At 38.8% G+C, this 14221-nt stretch overlaps 1 protein-coding gene across 1 annotated transcript in view; it reads right to left on the bottom strand.

Annotated features, from left to right (window-relative positions):
• The window catches only part of khdrbs3 (KH domain containing, RNA binding, signal transduction associated 3), a 115682-nt gene that overhangs the window by 63848 nt on the left and 37613 nt on the right, over window positions 1-14221 (bottom strand). The gene's annotated exons all lie outside the window — the stretch shown is intronic.

The raw sequence follows: 14221 nt of genomic DNA, 5'->3' as shown, positions 1-14221 counted from the left end.
TTTTCCCGTAGACACCCAATATAAAAGTATGAAACTGATAATAAGCACAATATGGTACCTTTTAGTAGTCAGCGTGGGTTCAAGAGTTTAAAAATAAAGTGTTATTTGCTGCAACCATTTCTTGACAAACACCAGTTTTTCCATCCAATTAGCACTCTCTTGTAGTGTCATTGGCTACTGCACTAGTTGCCAGAAACAGTTGGTGCCCCAGGTTTTGGCATTAGCTTTTGTACAGGTACAACAGTACCAACCATGGCGAACTCACTGTGACTACAAGCTGTGCATAGACAAATCATGAAGATATCAGTCACCAAGAAATAGCTTGTTTTTGTTTGTTCTCGCACAGGTTAAAATAAAATACAGTATGCTGTTAATGTATGCCCTTAAGGTGCATTAATACAGTATTTGTCAACGTTGGACAAAAAGAGGTTAGCAGCTTCTCCCTGCTTCCAGTCCTTATGCTAACCTAGGCTAGCCATGTGCGATCACAAGGACCATACTTAACTAGAGCTGAAACAACTGGTCAATTGTTTGATTAGTTGATTCAACTGATAATAGTTTCAGACATTTTTCATGCAAAACGTTAAACATTTTTGGATCGAACTTCTCACATGTGAGATAGTCTCTCTTGGATATCTTTGTAAATTAAAACTCTTTGGCATTTGGACTGTTGGTTGGACAACACAAGCATATTAAAGACATCGCCATGGGCTCAGTTGAGGTTGGTATATTTTTTATAACACGGAACTGAAACTGAAAAATCATCTGTTTCAGTGAAAAAAGAATTGGCAGATTAAGTATCAGTTGCAGCCCTATACTTAATGCACAGATATGAGATTGCAATCAGTCTTCTCATCTCAGAACAAAGAAGGAAGAAGAAAGAAGAAACTTTTCCCTTAAGCTGATTGATCTGCTGCTGCCCGTCTATAAAATGTCAGGGAAAGAAAAAGGCTAAAACAATTTTCCCCAGGTGATGTCTTCAAAGCACTTATTTTGTCCAACCAAGGGGCCGAAAGATATCCAATTCGCAATGATATAAATTACATAATCATATTCTATAAGGTGAAAATATGGAATGCATTTTTGCCTGAGAAATAATGAAGCAGTTATCAAAGTTGTTGTTGATTTATTTTCTCTCAATTCACCTTTCTTTCTTGTCAGTAGTTGCAGATTTGCTCAACCCTTCCAGGCCTTTTAAACAAACTCTGTCAATGCAGTTTTTAATGACAAAGAATGCACGCTCCCTATAGCATCAGTCACCTCACCTGCTAGCTGAGTCTCCATCACCATAATACTTTGTAATTTCAGCAGAGACACCAATTTACTTGCACAGAAATAAAAATGATGGGGAGGACACTGGAGCTTGCACCTCCAGGCTACCAAAAATACTGGCTGTCACACTTCCTCTTATGGGAGAGGTAGACTTTGATGTATTCGGAGATGTAACCTTGAACGTTTAATCAGATGGATAACATCTGTGTTTCAGTGCCAGGAAAATGGTTTTGCAGAGAGGGCAGCTGAGAGGAGCGGGGAGGCTACGACAAAGACTCCAGGCTAAAAGCCCGGCAGGGGAAAGGGTGAGGCAGAGGGCGAACTCCATCACAGATTTATTTCTCCTGTTGAAAATGATTTTTCAATTGGAAATAAAATAAGATCAGAACGGAGCAGTCGTGATGCTTTAGATTTACAGTTTAAATCTTAACATAGACTTTTGAAGACTGGTTTGGATTCAGATGTCACAGTGTACAGATTCAGGAAAAATAAGCTCTGTTTCAATCTGAAAACATGATAAACGCACACATGGTCAAACACATCACCATTTTTCAATTACACGAGGTCAGAAATGAGCTGAGCATATCAGCCCTGCAAACCAGAAACCAAAAGGGCAATTGTGATTTCTCAACAAAGCCGAGCAGCATTATATCAGCAGAATGTAATTAAAACCCTTGATATGAGTTTTAACGAGGATAAAAGAAGTATCAGTGAGATGGAGATATCTTTAAGCTTCAGTTTATCCCAAGGGGGGCAGAGAGTGCACACATTCTGAGAAAAGACAACATTAATATTAATGCATCGCCTAGCAACATGCCAAGACAGAGTTTGCTCCTTCCACAAGGCGTTGTCCTCAAAACATTCAGGCTCTGATGTGTTGGGAGATGGTGACTGAGATTGTGTTTCAACTGCGTCTAATTTCTGTCCCTTTTTATAAAGCTTACAGCGTTTTTTTTTCCCCGACGTGCCCTCAAAGAAAATTTCGCATTTCAAGTCTAAATAAACCCCAACAGGGTACGGCAATCAATCAGCAGGTGTAATAAGCAGCCGAACTGCAGCTTCAAATGAGCTCACCCTCCGAACACAGAGTCAGCTAGTGTGAATTAACTCACCACACTTCTTACAAAAGATCTTGTTTGTGAGAGAAAATACAGCGATGTGAACCGAGGACTACGTCCACCTCCTAGTCATTACCATGTTCGAAAAGAAAGCCATTTAAACATGCATTACTGACACAAGCACAAAGTGCCGGTTGTTTTCCTTTTCCCCTTCCAGTTTGATGTGACCTGTCTCTCTGGCTGCAAATGGGTGCTGAAAAGAGTAATATTCTCATTTGGCCGTTTGAGAGAGACAACACAAACCTTTAGTGAATCAGTGCTTTTGAATCCTGGAACTCATTGAAAAATATCACTGCAAGTTTCTTTCTCGATTGTTATGCTTGCTGTCCTTTATGTGAATAGTCATCTTCTGTTCTGCTACAGTGTTGACTTTATGTGAAGAATGAGAGAAATTCAAAGGCTTGATGGAGCTTTTAAAGCCAATGTGTTCAGAGACCCAAATGGAATGACTGAATGCAAAATTCAATTTGAAAGATTTCCTTCAGGTATCTTATGTTCAACGGCATGCTCTCTAGAGTAGCCACTTAGCCTATGTATTGTTGTATATGTATGTACATCCTTTTTCCCCTGATGAGGGCTGCTATTGTTGAAACACGTTGGTTTTTCTTGAGAGCGCCTCAGTTTCTTTCATTCTTTTGCTTCCATTTGAATCTTGGAGGAGTTGCACACTTGCAATATATCCTAGATACGATGTAATCCTTTCGATTTTTGATGCTTTAAAATAGGTTGGGTGTTATTTCATTGGGTGTCATAATTTCCCAGGGCTCAAGGGCTGGGAAGAGGGCTCAAGACCTCAGGTGACATCTAATTGCTCCTTTTGGTGAACCAATAGTGAAATTGTTGGAAATGTATCGTCCTTTGATCAACTTATCGATAAATTGGGTTATAATTACAGCTCTACTATATGTACTACATTACCTAATTCATTTTAATCTGAGGGAAAACCAAAAGTTAACATGCCTTCAAACGTCAGTAACAATTCCTAATTGCACAGGAAAACTGCGTGCAAAACCATGGAGGTATTATAATGCTGTGTTCCTGAACACTCAGGAAGCCTCCCACTAGAAAAACTACAATAGAACGCCACTTAAAGTCAGAATTCATCCATGTAAATGAGACTTCATGAGGGAGCAATTGTCTGACGTCACACAACAATGACAGGAGGTAGGATGTATTTGTAGACTACAGAATTTGTAATAGTCTAGTGAAGTCTAGTCTTACCTTGGTGTCGTTTCTTCTCCTCTATTTCATTTGTATATATGCAAGAAGGCTACAGTGCTTAGGAAGCAATTGTGTGTACACTACAAAGCAACATCATTTTGTTACTGTCAGACAAGTTTTGCTTTTGGCATCTTGCACCTGGAACACTTGGAGGTCAGAAGTTGGAATTGTCTGGAACACAGCATAAGAGCTGGATACTGGACTCAAAGATGGCACCTGATCACCTGATTGAAAATTTCTCGCTGTACACAAAAGCAAAGAAACTTTTCTAGATGGTAGGTTTACTTACTTTAAATATGCACATTAGTGTTTCTCCATCATATCCAGGTCTCTTTACACATCATGGCCCAAACAATGAAAAGATCAATGGACAGTTTGGGTAATAAATGTATGCTCACCATTGTTTTCTCTCTGTTAAGCGTGCCAAAACTGCAGGTCTCTGAAAAACAATTTTTCTTGTGCAGTTTTTAGTACTTCTAGTTTTTAGTTCCCAAATCTTAAAACTTCCTTTTTTGAGAACCAATGTTATTATTACTAATACGAACGTCCCCCCACACTTTTACAATCTTACAGCTACGTCCAACCCTTTTTGAACTTTCTGAAACAGACAGCCAGACAATTCAGCCAAGTGAGAAAGTAATTCTCTTTTTTAACTTAACTTTTTTTTGGTGTACGACCACTTACAACACCATGATTACCTTTGAGGAGAGACAGTTGAAAAATGTGTGCCGTAATTGCCCCTTTCTATGACAACAGGTTGTTCACCTGGACTTGAAATGCGGTCATTAGTAAGAACACTTTTGCATTGAGACATGGTCGAATGACACTTTGTACGAACTACTTTCTTTCAAGCATGTACCAACCTTCAGGGCCAGTACGATGAAGAGAAGATCTATGTGATAAACCCGAATTACCCTTTGTTCTTCGTTACACCAAACCATTATGGAAAAGAAAATCAGAAAATCTATAGGATAAAATACTGTACTGTACATGTTGAACATTTGTCTGGCAATCCCAGATCAGAGCAATTGTCTTGGTGACTGCACTACACTACAATCACTGTTGATGTAATAAACCAGAATAATACTTCAAACAGAGAGCACTACAGCGCCCCCCTTTTTCCAACCTGGTTTCCAGGGCTCGTCTTGGTTGAGTTTTTTTCAGGGTTCGTCCTGCATAAAAAATGTCATCTTTACAACCTTTGCACGCATTAAAAATATATTTACAATCTATAAAATGTGTTCGCCTGGGCGACGGCACGCGACAACGGGACACCATCCCAGCTGTCTGCTTTTCTATTAGAAATGGATTCACTTAAAAGCAGCTCTGTGATTTAGGCCTCCCCATTTAAAATTCATAAGCTGGGTAGATTTTGTGGGATTATGCATGACTTCAGCTGCGGGCTGGAGAGTCGAGTTGATAACGGAGGCAATTGGGTCATTAAGTCTCACAGTTTCATGTTGAGGGGTGAGACATCTCGTAAATACAGTATCTGCACACCGGGTGTATCCCTTGTGACTGGACATGAAGGAAGGGAGGTTCAGAACTACTAATGAAATCTTGGGTGACTTTGTTGTATGTGTAGTGAATGTGTTGTTCTGTTTGTAATGCAAACATAATAAACTCTTTCAATTATTTTTGCAGTATATTGGGTTGTTGTTTTTCTCCGAATGTATTTAAAATGCACATAATTATTATTTATCTTTTTTGTGTGTTTTATTTTTATATTAAAATACATCTCATCTGCCTTAAACACAAGGTCCCCAGAGTTATTTATTGTAATTAGATAGTTAAACATAAACTGTATGGCATTGTGAGAAAGAATTAATTAAGACTCAAGCTGTATGAAGCCTTTATACTATGCTTTGTAATTTAATTGTGTCATATTTAATGATTGTCTTGAATAACTTTGTACTGAAGCTCAGCACCAGTCAGTGACAAAGAATAACAACAGTGGCAAAACAGGTTGATTCTAAATTACACCAATTACTGACACTCAACTCATTTCTATGTCTATACTGAATCGCCAACAAATGCCAGTTAACCTAGCTTAGCACAAAAAGTGGACACTGAAGGAAACAGCATGGCTCTCTTCACAGTCGGCTTGCTGCGGTAGTCTGTGTTACCCGTGTTACAGTGTTTGTACATACACAGATTAATTAACCTGCCCACCACCCCCACTGTCGTTTTTTTTTTTTTTTTTTAATCAATACTTTTAGGATTTGATGATAAAGCGAAAGCTAAATCGCCTATTTTGCTTAAACACAATGCTAATAGAGAACCTGATAACGATAATGAGGGAAAAGGAGTTGGTTACTTCACTGAGAAGTTGGAGGTGTGCAGCCTATTGCCTGCAACTCTTTTAAAGATAACAGCTGGTCCTTGTTCCATTACTCCCACTGTGTATAACTACTCCCTAACATATTTCAAACTGATCCGGTGTCAACAAATGTTGAAAATGATGACATTGATGTATTTTTGATGAATGAAAGTGGGAAGTGCTAAGCTCACTGAACATATTTCAGTGCCTCTGAGAAGCCTAAAAGTCAACTCGTCTGCTTTTAATGTAAAACTTTAACATCAGAACATTTTGGGGTGCATTAGCAGTAAATGAATACAGTGCTCTACAGGTACCAAGTGTCTTGTGTTAAAAGTCCAGTGGAAACAAGTTAGAAGTGTATTAGCTGTTGGGAATTTTTTGTTAAAGTGGCATCCTTACAAATCCTTGAAAATATGCATTACATTGCAATCTAAAGGAAATGTTTACATTGAATTATCCTGGTTTCATTTCCCATAACTGATTACCATTAATATCAAAGTGGTAAGGGCCAGTGTTGCTTTAACTTAAATGAGAAAAATAGCGTTGGGTCAGCAATTTTCTAATAAGGCAGTGTGGGTGCCCTTAGTGGTGCCACTTTGGTAAACAATATGTGTGAAGTAAAGTTCACAGCTAACAAATATAATGAGAAGTACATTCTCCCTGGTGTATGCAATGATTCAAACAATAATTATCCAAGACCTCGTGGTGGCTTTGGATGTTCAAGGGCATTCTGACACCACTTTGTGACTCAAACTTTGGATTAACAGAGTTTGAGTTACAGATCTTGTGACACCATTTTATGCTGTGAGTGAAATCTGTGGATGGTAACATGGAAATGAATGAAAACCCAGCCGGTGTTTTCTTTCGCAGAGTGACTGGAGCCATATAACCCAATACCTTGGCTCAATTTAGTGGAACTGACTGGTACTTCGGAATTAATTGTACATAAAATGTGTTTCAAGCCACAATTTTTTATGTTGATGGCTTGACCTACAGGTATTTATCTAACTGTGGTATTTATCTAACTCTGGTGCCCACGGGCAGTGTGCGCTTCTCACACAAACCTTTTAGCTGCAGGAAATAATGACTGTCAGGATGTTATACCGCCATTATGTACTATTCATACACAGTCTTTTGGTCTAAAGTAATAGGAGAACTATTTGACATTTCAATTAAACAGCATGGTATGGTATCTTTTATTGTGTCTGATGTAAAATGTTACATGTTGAGTTATTTTTGTTATCGCAAGGCGATGCTGCTTGCATTCCTAATCATGAAATAACAGCACAACCGACAATTTTTCTGTATTCATTTGTATTTTTATGAATGTTATTAGTGTTTGCACCGCTCTTCATTTCACCACAGCAGAGACAGGATGCACCTGCATAGGAAAGCTTAGTTCTCAGTGTGCTTCCTTGCGTAAATAACTGAATTGAAAATTGGAAGACAGTGAGTTTCTCTTCTGCTCCAGCAAGCGTCTGAAGCAATAAAAATAAATCTTGTCTAAATAGCACAATGGTAGTTTATCGGCAGCTTTCCGCCACTTCCTTTACACAACTGATGCTGCATGCTGCTGTCTGCCGCAGACAGACTCATTATTTTGTTGTTTTGCAATTACGGGTCAAATGAATGAAATGCTCAAATAGGAATGCTGCATCATTATTCTCATTTTCCAGTGTCTATCCACCAGAACATGCTCATATAAACCCAATCAAAGGACACTGAGGTCACTCAGACAGTTGAAATATCAAAAGTAAAATGTATGAAAATTCAAGATGGAAGCTTGTTAACAAAGTAAAACGTCCAGTATACATCTACAGGGCCACGCCTCAGTCGGAAAAAGATGGTGAGATTCTAGTGTTGCAGCGTTATACCGGTTTCAAGATATACTGTGGTATGGAAATTGACTGCGATATATTTGCTCATCTACGGCATTGAATTCTGTATAATGTAGTATATGCTTTGATAACCTGAAACTGTTTCTCTTATACAATATATAATATATTTTCTCAATCTCATACTATTGCAAACATAACAATATTTGAATCTGTTTTTTTTCTTTAGTTTTCAATTTGCTTATTTAATCATAAATATTTAATAGAAGACAAATTCAGTTTTGTTGAACTGTGGCTACTAGTGGCAGTTATTGTATAATAGTAGATCCTAAAAAAGAGAGTAACATTAGCACAATAAGAATAGACCCATAAACTTCTATAAACTAACTTCTAAAGTTTGCAAATATTGAGTGACATTATCTGTGATAAGCAACTGGTCAACTTTAGGCTTTATATTAACTTCACATTCATTAACTGAGTTGACAAAATTGATTAGTAAAAAACGCTTCTCTAGTGCAGCAAGAAGTCTATAAAAAGTTGGATGTGAATGGGATACATGGCTAACATTTGTAATTTACAAGCTCCCTGAATGTATCACATGTAACAAAGTCAGTTGACAGAATCAGGTAGCTGTTTACAAAACTTGTGTTGAGAAGGGAGTCCAGGGGAAAACATTTTTTTGTCCTTTTTGGGAACCGGACTGACAGTGAACAGGACAGCTTTCTGATATGATAATGTAAATCAGGCTAAGAGTGAAAGCACAAAAAATGAAGCTGTGATGCAGCGGTGGCAGCGGGTTGGGGCGAGGAGTCGTAGTTCCACATTTTTTTTTTTTTTTTTTTTTTTTTCATGTTTAATAGAAAATTGAGAATTACAACCAGGTTTTCAGGGGGTTTAATTACATCTCAAATTCACTGCAGATTCATGTAAATAAAGTAATTGTACTGTGGCTAAATAACAATCTGTATTTTAGCACTGCAGCGTTTCCATGCCACTGCTCACGTTTTTAATTAAAGGACATTAATGACCTCCTTACTGTCTTCATTTTAGGTATAACTAAGGCCAACCAGGTTCATGTCTTGATACTGACATCCATGCTGTCTTGACATGTGAGTCCAAAATTGAGAATTTCCAGTCACAATAAATTAGGACAAACGACGCTGCTTTAGACATTTTTTATGTTGTTGCTTCATCCCATAAAGACTGCAGCAGACTGACTGACTGCTGAGGGGTTTCAGGCAGTATGGTCAGTGCCAGAAACAGTTTGCCCCACACACATTTCATGTGTGCTACCAGTGTGACCACACACATTTAGCGTGAATCATGGTGTCAAGGCTGTGACCCTTGAAAGAGAAACGCTCAAGAAAAAAAAAAAGAAAAAACGCCTCGACTCGCTCCTGTCCTGAAATCTCAATTTCACTCTGGCTCCTCCATTGCCTTGACAAGGTCAGGCTGGCAGCAGGAATTCGTCTCGCCCCCTAATCTGGAGATTACATTCTCGGCGGCCGGGCAAGGCCCTCCCTCCTTCCCCTTCCCTTTCTGCCTCTCTCCCTGCAACCCTGCCAGCCTGGCTCTCTACTGCGAGGTAACGAGCCAAGACCCGCTTACAGTGTAGAGATAATGTCCACGGATTAAGACAGAGAGCCCCTCGAGTGGTGCCTCTTTCATTTCAGTATCCGGCCTGTGAAGCATCATAAATATATCCAGCCAGTCAGGGACTCCATTCTGTGGATCACTGTGGAAGTCAAACTCATATGATCTTAATCCGCCGAACTCAGTGGTAATGGCGAGAGCATTAGACAAATACAAAGGAACATTTTCACTGCAAAAATCATGGGATCTTTAGGAATGCTCTTGTCACCCTCGGGGTGAGTCATAAATTTAAAATGGTTTTATAAGAACATTAAAGTTCCCTAAAGAACCCCTTTGGGTGGCGGGGTTGTTCAAAGTGCGTAAGGCTTTTTTTTTTCATTTTTTATAAGGGTTCAACTCACCTCAGAGATGCCAGATATGCTGCAGGCTTCTACCTTGTGCGACAGCATTCCAAACTTTAGGCCTGTGTTGTTTGCTTATCATTAGGATGGTTGCAGGGTGCATTTATCTTGGCACCTGTTCATTTAAAGACGTGCGCGCAAGAAGATTATCAAAGTGTTCTCAACCTTCCAGAGGATTTTGCTTTACAAATCTGCCCTCATCCGTGAAATCACGAGCAGCTGCATTAAATAGCAAAGTGTAAGAGATAGAGGCTTTATGGGATAAGACACTGACAGTGAGCGTGTTACAAAGTTTCCAGAGTTGAACTTGTTGTTTGAAGCACTTACTTGAGGTTTCATGTGGCTTAAAATACAATTAAATTAGCTATTGATTAGCACTGAACTTAAAAGAAAATTAGCAAGTCAACACTACATTCAATTCATTAAATATTATTTGGTGCTTTTAAAAGGTTCCCTCCGAATGAGTTTGCAGGATTCCCCGGCCTGCACGATAAAAGGAAGTGAGCGGTCCATGGAGGCAGGTGCAGTGAGGTTCAGAAGAATCCAGGAGACATAAAAGGAAGTGTGTGTGTTTGTGTGGGCATTTCTTTTTAGCAGTAACCAGACTGAGCTGAACACCCACCTCCTGCTCCTCAGATGATAAAGATGTCTGCTGTACAACGCAAATATTGGACACAAATCAATGATACAGGAAAGTTTTCGTATCATGATTCAAGTCTCACTTCTAAGTGTTGTATAGTAACTATACACTTTATCATACTTCATCATATAGTGTTAATATAGTGTTTTTGCTGAGCTGACAGTTAACTATTAATGCAGATCCACCAGAGAAAACAAAACTACTGATCATAAAAAATCAAACTTTGAGCTTGTAATTGAGCTGTCTCCATGACCTTGGCATCCCATCACTTCACCACAGAAGTGCTAAGTGTATTTATGGATATTATAATAAAACACATTGTATAACCTGCTGACTGTGCTACGTTCCTAAGCAAATCTATACTACATTCAGAACCGTAGTCTAAAACATGCTGAATACGGAATGAGTTTGATCCTCAAACATCCTATATAGGTTAATAATATTCTCCCATACATAATTCAAACTATTTCTTGTCATAAAATATTCAGTTTTAACACAATACATTAGAAAACATCAAGCTGCTCGCAAGTTTCCTGAAAGCAGCAGTGAGAGTTTGCAGATCGATCAGAGAGGGGAAAGATAAACGACGCATGATTAATTAGATTCAATTAAGGATGGAGTGCGACTGAAAACATACAGCAGCTGCCCCTGATCCAAACTAGACTCATTTTTTGCTTCACTGTCAAGTCCACAGAAACTCATGTTCTTGTTCTTTAGCTGCTCTTGTGCAGATATATGGGAAGTTTTAAATTTAAATACTATGAGGTGGTCACTGTTACAGAAGGGAAACTGGTCAATTCAGGCTCATGTTGTGAATGAGCTTAAAAATACTGTGAAAACTTGACTTCAGCTACAAAAAAAATTCCACTTGGACCGAATATTATGACAGATAGGCTCTCATGTCAGAATTGGCTCAACTTAATTCAAATTGTCAAGACTAAAAAACTCAACTGTGGCCCTGCTACCACTGGAAGCAAAGACATTAGCTGCAATCTATGCCAGCTAGTCCACAACCTTAGCTTTTTCCTAAAAACCCAGCCATATTTCTATAGATCACTTCATTTAAGCACATGAGTGGGTCTGAGGACACACATGCACACACAATGCCTTTCACTGAATGTAAAGTTTACAAAGGAAACTCAACAAAGTTCCCATGAAGTCAAAATTGATCTTGGAGAATTTTATCACATATGCCTCGTTCTATGCCTCACTTTTATGCCGGTTATCAGGCCAATTGTGTTGGTATTTCAGAGTTTGTAACTTCCTGGAAAACTATTAAAAAAAAAATGTTGATGACTCATCTTGCACTTACACCAATACTAATTCTGTGTTCAATAAACGATCTCTTAATCTTTATGATGCTGCCATGAATGAATAAAAGGAATGACACCGCTGGAATGGAGTGTTTCAGCCTCACAGATTACTGAGCAGAACGTGGGGGAAGATTCATAGCGCACAAAACATTTCTGGACACAGCAAAACAATGATGCAAATTCTCCTAAAAAACTGAAGTAGGAATAAAAAATAAAAAAACATAAAATAGCCTCATACAGCTTGTAATCCAAGTCTCTGGCAACCCAAAGATCCAAAATCGATTTGAAAAAACATTATTTATACCCTTTTTAAGCGTTAGCACGCATCCCTCCCATCTGAAGTGGTGCACAAGCTTGACCTTGGTCTGGGGTGTAATTAAAGTCTTTTCAAATCAATTGGAGATCTCAGGGTTGCGGGGACTTGGATTATGCCAGATGAGCTCCATGGAGCTTTGTTATGGTTATTTTTGGTTGTTTTTTTAGGTTTTAAAACAAGTCCTCCTCTTCTTCTCCTGTTAAGGAGAATGCTACAGCCCTGTTTTGCTGTGAAGGTCCAGAAATATATAAATCACATATCACCCAGCTTTTCATCGGCATGAGGGTGAGTAAATAATGACTGAATTTTCATTTTTGTGTAAACTTGCCCTTTAATTAAATATCCAAGAAATAGGCAGAAGAAAATGTGAATTTATGCACATTTCCATCCACTAATGTTGGAGTTGGTTCATCAAGATAAAAAGCTGGTGGCGCTTATTCTTGAGTCACATGCTATCAAATTATTGCTGAAGAAGAGAGACATAATTAACAGAGCTCCCGCTAAACCTCAAACAAAAGAAACGATGTGGAAACATGATGTTAATATGATTATTTTGTTTGTTCCATGTATTCATTGTAGGAGGTTAGAGTCGTCTCTTAGAGTCTGCTGCTATTTTTCGTCTCTTCGGTGTAGCTGAAGCTTCAGTGGAATTTAACTCAAGTTAAGTCTGTTTCCAGTCAGCGCCCTTGACCAAGGCACTGGCTAAGATCTGGAGATGGTCCCCAGGTGCTGTCATTGGCTGCTCACTGCTGCTCCAGGAAGGTTAAATCTAGAGAAAGTGTTTCACGTGTTGTATATTGTATGATATGTGATAAAAATAAAGATTCCTCTGCTTTTTTTTCTTTGCATTTTGTCGTTTTTTTTTTTTACCTCAGCCAAAATAGAAAATGCACATAAAAACAGGTGAATGGAAATGAGGCAAGTACATCGGAATAGAAATATATTTTGGCATTTGCCAAGGAGGATTTGACCCTGATCTGCCGTCCATTGGATATTTTTATAATGCTCCAGGCACACAGAAAGTACACAGGCAGGTATGTGAATGATTCACTCCCAATCAAGTGGAGGATATTCCACTTCACTGCTGGGGGGACAATAAACAGAAAAAAGGTGCCGCCAAAAGTATTGTTATATAAAATAGAGGAGAAACTGATGACCAGGCCTACAATTAAACTTTACTGTGTAATTAAAGATAAGTAACTTGAAGGTTGTACCGGTGTATTAAAAGTACCAATATTTTGACTTGGATTCAACTGTGAGGTAACAAACTACGGAGCCCCGTAAGGGACATGGGGGATTGATGGGTGAAAAAAAAAGATTTTTGCGGGATCTCGCAAACCTTTGCGAGATCCCGCAAAAGCTGTAACACTTTGCTGGTCGCTTGCTGTCGCTTGGCCATTTGGGAATCAGCAAAAAGTATGAGTCATGGAGGAGGATTTGGAGCGTTTCCTGCGGTCAAGAGAGGTCCCAAAAGAGGACATTATGCGTATGCAAAGAGACAAGGTGGGCATAAAATTCATTCAATAAATTGACGTAACACAAAGCCTGGGATAGTGACTAATACAAGGTCAGAGTACGCTTTGCGACGAAAGAGTCCCCTTGCGTTAAGTAGTCTCTTCAGATGTCTCTCACTTATGAGAAAACCGTGTCTACTGCCAAGCACTGATTTAATGTCTTTATATTTGAGGCCAATCTCAAAATAAAACTCCATAAACCTCTCCCATGGGTGTGCGCGCTCCATTTCTGTATTTGTTTGGTTTGCTTTCGGTTTCCCTGACCCGGAAATACATTGACCTAAATTAAAACATTTTTGCGAGATCTCGCAAAAGTTTTGCGAGATCTCGCTAAAGTAGATCTTTTTTTTTTTTTTTCACCCATCAATTTTTTTTCCCCCCATGTCCCTTACGGGGCTCCGTAACATCAGAACAAAATGCAGTCATAGCTGTAACTGTGTTTTAGTTATTAAGATAGAGGTAAATAATAATGTCAGACATATCTTTTAGTTCAGTTACCAGGATAAAATTTTAGCAGTTACATTTTCTGCACATCATAGGGTACACAACATTTGTAAACGTAACACCCCTGAATATTTTTAAGGACGACACGGAACATTTTGTAGTCTTGTTTGTGGCAAACCAATCCAGGAGTCTTTACTGAGACCTCAGGACATCTACAGCGGTGTTTGTGGTGAC

This window comes from Pagrus major, chromosome 3 (genome assembly GCF_040436345.1).
Source record: "Pagrus major chromosome 3, Pma_NU_1.0".
NCBI classification, from domain to species: domain Eukaryota; kingdom Metazoa; phylum Chordata; class Actinopteri; order Spariformes; family Sparidae; genus Pagrus; species Pagrus major.
This window is presented reverse-complemented; position numbering and strand designations above follow the sequence as displayed.